Source organism: Phocoena phocoena, chromosome 1 (genome assembly GCF_963924675.1).
Source record: "Phocoena phocoena chromosome 1, mPhoPho1.1, whole genome shotgun sequence".
NCBI lineage: Eukaryota > Metazoa > Chordata > Mammalia > Artiodactyla > Phocoenidae > Phocoena > Phocoena phocoena.
The window spans coordinates 71968339-71981438 of NC_089219.1; positions in this window are offsets into that span (position 1 = coordinate 71968339).

Consider the following 13100-nt stretch of genomic DNA (forward strand, 5'->3'; position numbering starts at 1 on the left):
TCAAACTTTGTTCTTTTTTTTTGTCCTTGCTCTCTCATGCCATTCCCGCCCCGATGGCAGTGGTGCAAACAGGAATTGCTGGACATGTCAGTAGCTTGTGAAAAAATGTGACTGACTCATATTTTCTAGGAGTTTCCTGCCTGCTATTTGTCATTACTGATTGCAAAGCACCAACTGGGATTTGAATTGTCACGAAGGGCATTTCAGGTCGGAATCTTTTCCATGTTCAGGTAGCAGATGTGACAAGGGTTACAGGGAAAGGAGAAGAGGACAGAAAGACCAGGAGGCCCAGTGAAACTTTACCAGGACAACTCTGAAGCCCGGAATTGCTAGAAGTCTGTCAGGGCGCATTTCAAAGGAGACCACGGCCTCTGTTTGGGATTAGTTCTTACTTTTGAGACGACGCTCTGCACTGTTTCAAGGTGAGACAATGTTATGTGTGGCTCGTCGGATGAGCCTGTTCTAATTATATGCCTCCTTGATTATTGTTCAGCAGATTGATTAGAACCGTATTCAAGACATTTGTAGATCATAGTTCCTGGATACTTCTATATGTTAGCAAATCAAGTGTGATTTATCCCTGGAATTATTGGTTAGGGACGGCTTCTTTTTTTTCAATGCATGTTCTCTCTAGCTTATAATTTTAATTAGTGCTTGCTCCCAGTTCACACGGAGAATAGGGATGATTGTCACTTCAGCACTGAAGCACAGCCTTAGCTTGTAATGCAACTTTGACTTTTTGCATTCAGATTCCTTAATCAATGCTGGATGGAGGATAAGGAAAACTGCTGCATTAAAGTCCCAGTGCAATAGGAAATTGACTAGCCCTTCAGTTTAGGAGGTGAATTTGAATTAGATTCCTCCTAGGCAAAGCTGGATCTGACAGTCCAGGTGTCCTTATCTACCAGGCCCAATTCTGGGTAGATCCTCCTCCTTCTGCCCTCTGACCCAACTACAAGGGACTAGACCCCCATGCTGGAGAGGGCCCCAGTACCACTGGGGAGACTCTGATGTCAGCCTTCGCTGTTGCTTGCAGCTTCTTGAGAAAATGAATTGCGGCCATCACTGCTGTGCCATCGCAGCAGCTTTTCCTGCTTAGACTGCCTCCCCATCTTTCCTCCTGCCACACAGAGACATGGAGTGTTCTCCCTTTTTTTTTTTTACACTGAGAGAAGTAAGCAGAGCCTTCCTTGGCCTTTATCTTTTGTGGCAAACATCTGTGTATGAGGGAAGTACAATTCCTCCCCGAAAATGTAAAATAACCACGAAAAACCTGCTTTGAATTTCTGATTATCCTCTTTCTTCCCAAGATAATATTGGGCTGTTTCTTGAAAGATCTAGTATCTTGAACGAGATAATTATACTCCTCCCGATATTCAAGTAGAATTTTCCCTCTATGAAATACAAGAGAGCTACCTATTTCAGAAAGGTTTAAGTTCAAATTTAATCACTTCATCTCTGAACTTCAAGTGAAATTTAATTATCATCGCCTTGACATACATTGACGAATATACAAACAGTGCCAATGAGAGCAGAAAAGTGAGAATGTACGCTGAAGGAAAGAAAAGAGCTGAGAGGAGTCTGATGGAAGTTTGGAAGTTTCAAGAAAACAATCTGCTTGTCCAAGTTCAAGCTCTTTTCCTCCTGAAAATGTAATTGGTATTAAAATACAATATTTCTTCGCAGTGCAAATATGAATATTTAACGGTAACAAGTTGATGCAGTTTAAATGTTCCTGGGCCCAGGTTTAGCAGAATTTTGTAAGGAAGGTTTACTTTCATAAAACGAAAGGAGGTGTTTGAAATGAAGTAGAATATCCTTAAGGATTTTTATTACACACTAAAACTTAGAGAAGGCTGTCTTATCATAGAGTCGAGTTTAATCATCAGAAAACCACTATTAACTTTGCCCTAAACAAACAGTCCAGGTAAGGAAAGAATTTTTCTAAATAAAATGAATGCTTTGATATTTGTTGTATTAGTCAAGATTCTCCAGAAAAACAGAACCAATAGGATGTGTATATACAGAGAAAAAGATTTACTTTAAGGTGTTATGTCCTATGATTTTGGAGACTGGCAAGTCCAAAATCAACAGGGTGGGCAGGCAACCGGGACACCCAGGGGGGAATTGATGCTGCACTTTAAATCTGAAGGTCATCAGGCTCAAGAATCCCCTCTTGCTTGGGAGAGGTCCGTTTTTTGTTCTGTTTACACCTTCAACTGAGGCGTATGGAGCCCACTTCCCTTACTTCTCAGTGACAGTAAAATAAAATTTTCATTCTTGACGTTCAAAGGTCTCTATGATCTGACCCCATCCAACTCAGACAAACTATTGACATAACCTCCATGCTTGCATCCCACTAGTTTCTAGTTCAGCTGGGTTATTCAGTGTCTCATCCCTAGCCTGGGATGCTGCCTTACCCTAAATCTTACCCACCATTCCTACTTCTAAAGATTCTCTGACTTCCTGACACCATGATCTACAATTTGATGAATGCTTTAACCAATTATTATCTGTGCCAGGCATTTTGTCCCAGTGTAAGTAAAAATTAAACACTTTCATATCTGTATTTCTTATTTGTGATTTTAACTCCAATAGGGCAAGTAACTTGCCTGCCTTTTCTTCATGGTATCCCCAGTTTCTAGCAGAGTTCTGATGCATACTAAGCACACATTAAATATCTGTATATATAGAACATATATATTAATAAACTTTGGTTTCTGTTAGTAGAGGTCTAGTTATCCTGACTGATTCTCTCACTGAATATACTTCAAAACGCTAAACAAAATATTTTAAAATGTCATTTAAAATGCATGGATGAGCTAGCTAGAAAGTAAAACAAAAAGCTAAGAGAGGGCTTCTCTGGTGGCGCAGTGGTTGAGAGTCTGCCTGCCGATGCAGGGGACATGGGTTCGTGCCCCGGTCCGGGAAGATCCCACATGCCGCGGAACGGCTGGGCCCGTGAGCCATGGCCGCTGAGCCTGCGCCTCCGGAGCCTGTGCTCCGCAACGGGAGAGGCCACAACAGTGAGAGGCCCGCGTACCAAAAACAAAACAAAACAAAACAAAAAAAGCTAAGAGAAAGATAGAATCTATAGAGATAAACTAACCTAAGCTGAACACTGAAAACAAGGGCTTATACTGAATCTGGGCCATTCGGTTATCATGGTGTACGGAGTCATAGGCATCAGAAGACAGTGCCCAGGGACCTCTCCTGAAAATGTATAACTTTAAGTTTGCTCTTATGCGGGTTTGCACCTCAAATTCATATTGGGAAATCTCAAGTTTACAATTATTTTAGAGGGGGCCTGAGTACATAAAAGAATAGTAAAAAGTTGACATTTCCTAAATATGCATCCCTAAACTACTCAGAATACCAAGGGGCTTATTGTCTAATGCTCAGGCCTTGCTTTTGGATGCATCTTGAGAACTAGATGCACGTTTATTTCTCTTTCTAAATCCATTAAGTAAAGCAAATAGCAAATAGAACATTGAAATGACCAGTACATTGCATTCTGGGAGATACAATGTCATAAGTCATGCACTTTTTGCAGCCGGAGTCAGGAAGAACCATGGCATCAGTGCATCCTGGAAGCTGTTGCTTTTCATGAACCCCACCAAACTGAAACAGCAGAGGTCCTGGTATTGCCTGGTCTTGCTTTGGTCAGGAGAGTTGTTTCCCAAGAATACATATAATCATTGGTATTTGGGCTAGGAATTATTTATATCAACCTGCCCACCAGCTGAGGAGCTCAAGAGATTGTTCTAGGAAGACAAATGACAGTGACCAAGGACAATCATACATACTAGTGAGTAAACGAGAAGAATAATGTTGCACTATGATAAAATGTTATAGCAAAAGGGAAAGAAAATATCAGCATTCTCTCTTATTAAAAAGTTATCTGCTTCAGTTTTGGAAAGTGAGAAAAGTTCGGGAGATGGAAGTGGTGATGGTTGTTCAACAGTGTGAATCTACTTAATGTCACTGAACTGTATACTTCAAAATGGTTAAAATGGTAAAATTTATGTCATGTATATTTTATAATTTTCAAAATTTCTCTGGGCTATCATCCCATGTTCAACTCCCTGTTTATCATAAAATATCAATTATTTAATTAAACATTTATTTAACCTATCTACATACAACTGATATAAAATAGACCCACAGACCAACTAAAAACAGTTTTTCCTAAAGCAGACTCTTGGTCTTTATAATACTTTAATGTATAAAAAGGAATATCATAAAACTGTAGGAAATAATTTTACTTTTTGGGGAAGATGGATAGCAACTCATCTGAGGGGACATGAAAAAATAAGCAAACAAAACAAAACAAAAGCATGAACGTTAAAGAGTTAAGTATAAAAATTAGGATTTTTAAAGTTTAAAAATGTAGATAAAGAGGTTTGGGTATAGAAAGATCTTATAATCATAAGAGCAATGAAGCCCAAACAATATATATATGATTAGATCACATGAAACATAAAACTATCCATATAAATAATTTTAAAATTATCAATCAATGCTTAATAAAAAATATTAAAATATATTCAAGTTTACTAGTATCAAACAGATATAAATTATTACCAGGAGGAACTGGTTAGTTCTAAAATCATAGCAAAATGTCTAACTAAAGAACCTGACTTACTCTTTTTACTAAGTTTATCAATAGTGAAACCAGAATTCTTCGTACTGTTTTGGCCTTCATAAGTTTATGTGGGAAATTTCTGGGCAAGTTTATGAACAGGAACATAGATATTTAGGCTGCAGCAAACCCAAAGAAGCTGGGGTTTTTTTTGTTTTTTTTTTCCCCCCCAGTACGCAGGCCTCTGACTGTTGTGGCCTCTCCAGCTGCGGAGCCCCGGCTCCGGACGCGCAGGCTCAGCGGCCATGGCTCACGGGCCCAGCCGCTCCGCGGCATGTGGGATCTTCCCAGACCCGGGCACAAACCCATGTCCCCTCCATCGGCAGGTGGACTCTCAACCACTGCGCCACCAGGTAAGCCCAGAAGCTGGTATTTCTTTGATCTAGAAAAAGAGGTGCTTAAAATAGTAAAAGTAGAATTATTATTATATCAAGGGGCACTAATTGGTTTTATTTCTACAAAAGAAAGAAAAACAGAAAGTAGATCTTGCAGAATAATTTATATTATAGCAAACGCATTTGGGATATTCTGAGACACCAATTTTGCAGTAGGTTATGAAAGATAATTCAAAAATCTTTTCAGATGATATTTAAAAACAGAAGAGATTTTCTTCTATCTCAGGTGCTTCTCTTTTAGGTTAGAAGCTCTACTAAAAGCCTTCTCAAGGACCTCTTTGGTTGCGATTCCAAATCCAGTCTTTATGCAATACAGCTGTAAAAAACCATGTTTTAAATAGATCTCACTTCGCAATGAAACCAGCTTTCAGGCTCTAGGCTGAAATATTCCTCTAATGTTATGGAGTCCACTTACACACGGGAATTGATTTGTTACAAGATCAAGCAAATGGAGCAAGTTATTCACTCCACCGAAAGAGCTCTCTTCGGGGTTTGAAAATTAGGTGTTCCCTCAGGGTTCATATAAAGTGGATTAAATGAAATAACAATGTGAAAATGCCTAACCCAGGGCCTGATCATAGGAGACACCTCAGCAAATAAGACTTGGTACATTAACAGAAAATATAGTTGAGAATTGGAAAATATATACTGATACATTCAAATATTCAAAGTTGGGCTTACATTACTGCTACGAATAATAATATTTATGACCTCAATGCAGATAATGCTTATTATGTGCCAGACACTTATTTAATCCTTCGATATTGCTGCGAAGGTGGTACCATTATTATCCAGTCCTAAGATGTAGAAACTAAGGCACAGAATGGTTATGAGCAACGTGGAATGTAAAAAGAGGAGGGGGACGATCCTGTTGGAAAACAGTCTGAGGACAGATTGTGGGAGATTTAGGACACTGTGAAAAAAGTTCGTGTTTTATTCTACGTAGACCGATGTGTGTTTCTGAGGAGAGGAATGACTAACCGCAGGTGTGCATAGAGCATTGTGTGTGGTTCTTATTCCAGCGATGAAAGGTGGTGGAGGGGAGAAGTGCAGTCTTGAGATGTTAAAGTGGTTTAGATTTTAGATGGGAGAGAGATAAATGGGAATGGGGAGGAGAGCTTAGTTTGAGGGGTTATGGAGGAAAGATTCACAGGACTGATTGCTAATGGTATGTCTGGGAGAGACAAAGGGAAGTTGAGGGTATTTTCTCTTTATTAACAATTTTTTAAAAGTAGAATTTTTCATGAATAGTATCCACACATAGATGACTGTAATTTCTGAAATGCTTTGATTATCCACGTCATTAACTTTCATAATTTTAACATTTGTTTATTCAGATTTTAAATATCCTGCCAAAAACCCAGGTCTCTTCATACATAAAAAACAAAGCCAAGCATATTTTTGAATTTGTGACTAAATAACCAAGAGATTCAAAGAGACTCGGGCAGTTAATTAAATAGAGTAGCTCAATAAATGTTTCTTGAAAACTGACCATCTTACCCAGATTATGGTGAATTCTTCTAAAGTTGAGGACTTTTTGGCAAGAGCCTAATCAAAAGTTCAAACAACAAAAACACTAGTCACTGTGTATGTAATATGCTCATAACTGCCAACAAAGTACAGGAACAGAAGAATTTTGAGAATCAGTACTTCCAGTTGTGCATGTGAGGAAATAGCACCATACAGATTGGTAGTGCAAGCAAAGCAGCAAGACTCTCTCTTGACTTCTTTCACTCATTCTAGTTATTCTTGGCATCCTGATCTCTCAAACCATTCTCCTCTCTCCTCCCATACTAACTTTCTTATCACTCAATCCAATTTTTTGCCCTTCCTTCAGTTCCTGCTCCCCATTCTGGAGACATCTTACTTTTCTCCTAATTGCATACTTTTCTACCTTCCCCTCCCTGTTTCTAGAGCGTTTCCCCTGCTCGATCTGCCAAATACCTTCCCTTACAGCCTTCAGAGATCTCTTTCATTTTCCCTTGCCCCTGGTAGCCCATCACAACTAAGTGTGTGTGATTTTGAATCTCTCTTTTATTCTAATGTGCTACTGACTCACTCCACAAAAACCGCAACTGCTGAACTCAAAACATAATGTAATCCTTATTTAGAATAGGCTTGCTTTTGCTGTAATATCACCCAGGTTGGATAATTCTATTTTGACCACATTAATATTGTGTGGTCTGAAATGCAGGCATGTAGACAACAGGAATTGATTCTATTTAACTCGCTTAGGAAAGCATAAGCACAGCACAATGAGACTAAATGCACTACTAATAAGTACTGCAGTGGATGGACTTGGAGGGTATTATGCTTAGTGAAATAAGTCAGAGAAAGACAAATACAGTACGATATCACTTATCCATGGAATATAAAAAAATGAAACAAACTAATGAAGGTAACAAAAAAGAAACAGACTCACAGGTACAGAGAACAAACTAGTGGTTACCAGTGGGGAGAGAGAGGAGAGGGGCAAGATAAGAGTGGAGATTAAGAGGTACAAACTACTATGCATAATTTTTTTTTTAAGTACTGCAGTGAGTACCATTTTGTAACACACATACTAGGAATCAGGTGAAGGTTGTGTGCAGAATGACCATATTCTGAATGTGTGTATTTGTGTTTCATGATGCAAGGCTTGAGCCACAGGCATAAAGATTCTCTGGAAGTCAGAGATTGTGGACAAGAAAAAGAAAAAAAAAAGAAAAAAATCATGTTTATTTCATGAAACTCTTCAGAGTCAGTCTGCCCTTTCATCCCAATGGGAATGTGTTAGTACCCCCTGTACCCTGGTTTGGGCTGCTGTCATTATTTCTTCTCATACACTCTCCCCTCTGCTTCATTAGCTAATCATAGAGCAGGAGCTGTTCCACCAGTATGCACTGTTTCATCTCACTCTGCAAGTAAAACTAACACTCACTGCTTAATCACTTTTCTCTCAATAGGTAAGGATAATAAAACAGTGGGGAAAATGACAAAATTTACTGCACCATTTTCCACGTTAGGAGTCACACACTAACTTTTTCTTTGACACTCAATCACTCGTGGTAGCACAGTGAGAAACTCACGCAGGTGCGACCTCAGCATCCTCAGTCCTGAAATATGAATCAGCAGTACCTTCCAGTTCAAACCCTGGGCTTACGGCGCCTGCAGAACTGACTGCGAGATAGCAGTAGAGGTCTGAGCAAAAACCTTGGGCCATATCTTCTGTAGGACTTCTATAGTCCTCCATGCAATTGAGGAAAAAAACATGAAGTGGAGATCTGGAAGGGACACTTATCAATAGCACCTAGCTCAGGGTCCTGTTTATAGATTAAGAAACCAAGGCCCATGAGTAGAAGTAACTTCCCCAAGTGACTTTGGGAATTGAGTTAAAAATGGGAATTGAGTAATTTGACTCCTGTGATACATGGCTGGGTTAAGCAGTACCTGTGAACTCTGATAAACATTTCAGGTTTTGATTTTATTGTATCTCTGGTAAACACTATTTTTTCTTTTTTGCATAAAACATTTTTGCATAAAACATTGACAAGCAGTAGCCACCTCATACGTGTGAGTTAGAAATAGATTATGGTAGACATTACCAGTGTTTTTCAATATGAAATTTTCTTCTCTTCCTAAGACCACTGAACACTACCCTTACTAGCCTTCTTGCAGTTCAGTGAAGCTAAAAGTCACGTGTGTCTCCTCTGAGGTTAGGCAGTGAAAATTTGCATGATTGTTCTAGAACACATTCTCTCTCTGCCTTCATTGTCTAGGGTGGAGGCAATGGGTTGAGGTGGCTGAACCGCAGGACTGAAGCAGACTGGATCCCTTAATCATCACATGGATGATGAGCTGCTCTGGAGAACCCTCTGAAGGAGAAAAAAGCCCATAAGTATAGTGCATTCTAAGTAATAGGAAGATACTGATATTTTCATGAATTTGTTTGCTATTATTCTCACTCTTCAATATTATGTTATGCAGACAGGATATATTATTATTTATGACAGATAAATTGTGATTTGAAAGAAATTTTCCTTGACATACATATGATTTGTCTTCTGTGGTACTCTACCAAACAGATCCTCTACCTGTGATTCTGTGATTTCCATTCTGGGCTGTTGGTGATGGCTTTCTCTCTTAGGATGGCTTTTCTAGAAGACAAGCCTAAAGTGAAAGTTTAAGTGCTGATAGTTTATGAAAGTGGAAACCCAGCGACGAAGAAATGAGGTAAAAGGAAGGTAAGACCAGGACAGGAGAAGAAATATTTAGGAAGTAATTTATGGAGCTGGCCATGGGTTTGTGATCAACTGGCGGCTTGGTTTCTTAGGATGTCTTCAGAGAAGGTGAATGAAGCTATTGTGCCTTCAAACAGTATGAATCATGGACAGGAAGACAGAAAAAGATATTCTCTCATCTTCGTCTCCCAGTGGTCAACCTTTGACCCATGGAATTCCCTGACATTTCTTTCTGCTTTGCATATGTACGGATGTGGCGCATCTCACGCATCAGTCGTGAAAGGGAAGTCCCCAGGTGTGAGGTGAGGTTGCTGTGCTGCGCCTGTGAGCCACATGTGGAGCCGGGACCATCCACCACAGCTGCCAGCAGACACTGGCTCCACAATGGAGGATCAATGGAGTGGTTGCTTTAGTCACCCCAGTGGGATAGCACGGCAGACGTGCAGACCTTGGAAGATGAATAAACTGCTTTGGTTAAAGTATTGTAACTCTGAAAAGACAATAATACCATGGCTTATTTAAGGATTAAAAGATATAACATGCTTAGCACAGGGCCTGGCACAAACTAATTGATAATTGGAGCCCAAAAAAAAATGATGTGGTAATAATATAGCTTGTTAAGTATGCATAGGACTTTTGCATATTTATTATCCATTGTCCTTTTATTAGATTCCTGAGCAATAGGAAGGGCAGCTCTTCTTCCTTTTTCACTATTGGGGAAAGAGAGGCAACAAAGAAGTTATATTATTTTCCCAAGGCCAGTCTGGACTGGGTGGTAGAGCTGGAAGATCCAAGAACAGAAGCCAAATTTCCTAAGACCAATATGTCCAGTTCTCTTTCTTTTAGACGCTTTCGTGCTTAAGTCACCATATTTTTTTTTTTCCAGTAACTTAATTGAGAACTGAAAGAGCTAGACAAGGAACCAAAACCCAATATGACTGTTAGGCCAGCATTGCATGTTTTACTTGATACCTGGCTTTTGGTAGCCGTAACAAGATGAACGTTCCTAGCAAGAAATAATTTTTTTATTCCTTTTACAACTGAAGAACGGGTGAACCATGAATTCATATCTAATATATAAGGCTGAACCACCTGGAGAGATTAATACAGTAAATATTGTGGAAAAGTAAGATTCAGTTTTATTTTCAAGTCACTTTTTCATGAGGAAAACTAAAGAAATCAATAACTATCGTTTAGGGCAAGGAAACAGATTGGAAATCTTAGGTCTCTGGCAAAAATGGGTGATGAGAAATCTGACACTCTGGACATTTCTAAATAAAAATATTCATAAAATATAAATTTTGGCTTGTAAGACATGTATTATATGAAATATAAGGAAAAAGAAAAGAAATTGATGTACAATGTCAATAGCCAGAATTAACTTTATCTAAATATCTCAAAATCAATTTTTCTCTTTCACTCTCCCTTACTTCCTCCTTCTCTCCTTTCCTTTCCTCTTCTTCCCCTCAAGCTCTCCCTCCTTCCTTACTTCCTCCTTCTCTCCTTTCCTTTCCTCTTCTTCCCCTCAAGCTCTCCCTCCTTCCTTGCTTCTTTCCATTTTTTCTTTTCCCCATGCAAACCATTTTGTTTTTAACTGGCTTTTTATTTTCAATATTATAATCTTAAATAATATTTGGAATTTGAAGGAAAATTTTATTCCGACAAATTTCTACTGCTTCGACAATTTTATCTGGTCATTCTCAGAACATTCCTAATTAGAGGATTCCACTTGACAGTTGTACAACCTCCACCCAGGGATGTTTTCCCAAAGGTCATGTAGTCTGATATCCTAAGAACTTGGCTGCACTTGTTCATTCAGTGAGAGTCATCGGTTCGCTTGACTCTGCCCTCCCCATGTGTATGCGTAGTGACACACAGAAGCACTGGCCCTAGTCACACACTATTAGGGATTGCCCCGGGCATTTACATTCTTCATGATGAAATGTTGATTTGCACAATCACAGTATTGTAAAGTTACAGGTGTATTATTTTTTAGAATTTCACAGATTTCAAGAATGCTCCTAAAATTGACTGAGTTACTAATAAAAATTATCATGCCCTTAGAAGATTTGGTTACTAAGAGCCATCAGCCCTGCAGAATGGGAATCATTCAGGAAAAAACTCAAAAAAAAAAAAAGCTCCTAGAATAAATTTAGAATAACACATTTTCTACACTATTTTCATAGCCCATGCCATTCTGTTCAGTGTCTGTGCAGACAAGCAGCATCAGGAGAAAACAGCTCTTTCACTGAAAAGGTACAGAGATGCAATTTATGACACCTTTGCAAACACACTGGGGACTGGGGCATCATTTCACTTTCAGCTACTCGTGCGTAGGAAAAGCAAAGGAAAGTATTAATGTGATACATCATTGCCTTTGGAAATTGGGAGAATAATTAAGTTCCTCCCTGATTCCCGTTAACACAGTTTGCCACTTGCAATACACTACACACACCTTGGAATGCTTACTTTACGAAAGAAAACAATGAGAAACCCCAAAATTTGAGACAAAAATTCTATAAAATGTGCCCTGGGAGTGCCATTAGTAGCACAGCAACATTTTTGGTGGCCCTCACTCGATATCACTTCATGGCTTCAAACTACAAATGTTAACGGCAATTGGATTTTGTATAGTCGATTCAGTGTATCAATCAGTCACATTGTTCAAAAAAAGCAATTTCGTTAAGCGATTTTGTTGATTCAGTCAAAAGGATCAAGCTAGTTGTGATATAACCATGATCATGGTCATATTTCTTAAGGAGGAATTTAGAAGCAGGTGAGAACAGATAGTGTGGAGAGGTCAGAAAAACTTCCCCCAAGCGTGAGATCTGAGTAGTAGTTGGGCTGGTCTTTAAATTATGATCATAGCTCAGAGAGGAGAAGTAGTGGTGCAGAGTGGAGGGAAGAGTAAAAGGTCAAATGAAAAAACAAGAGGGAACAGGGCATATTTTAGTTTATTCAATTAATTTAGCAAATATTTGTGGAGTGACGTATATGTGCCCCACGTTCTGCTGGAGAGTTAGGCTAACAGGACAGGCATCGTTTCATTTCTTGTGGAGATTTCAGGTAACCTTGACAAAGTCACGCTGGCTGTAGAGTAGAATGAGATGACAGTAGGAGAATGCATTGAAGGTCAGAAAAAATCCTGTCCTCTCATATTATATTTCATCCCCCCGTCCACAGCCATGCAAGACACGCCTGGATGGTTTATAAAAGTAAGTCGGTGTTGGCACTGGGGGCAGACCTACCTTGCCGAGGTTCAGTGATGTGTGTCTGTAGACGAGTGGCTTAGGGTGGAGTACATTGCGTCATGATCTTATGTGAATTGGTTCTCTTTAGAGCAGGTAGGCCCCATTTCTGGTGTGCAATGGTGGGTGAAGGTGAAGGAAAGAAGGGGACCTACTATGTGCAAGACCCTGTGCTGGATTTCATCTTTACAACAATCTAATTATTAATATGATCACAACAAAACTATTATTGCCATTATGTAGATGAAGAAACTGAGCCTTAGAGACATTCAGTGGCCTCTCCAAAAGCATACAACTCGTTAAAAGGGGAGCCAAACTTGTAACATACATGCAATTAATTCCTCTGCTTCTCTCCTCTCCTCTCCTCTCCTCTCCTCCTGTCTTCCCACTATTGCTTTTCTGCTATATTGCTACTGAGAAAAATGAGGGTGTTAGGATCAGAAGCCATTTTAGGAAGGAATATAATGAATGTAGCAATAGATTTAGAATCCTATTCTCTGTTCTCAGATGTAAACTTCTGTTGTAAGGGATCTGGGTTAATAATAATAGGTATGTAGGAGGAAATAAAAAGAAAAGTTAAGGAAAGGCCACCCTA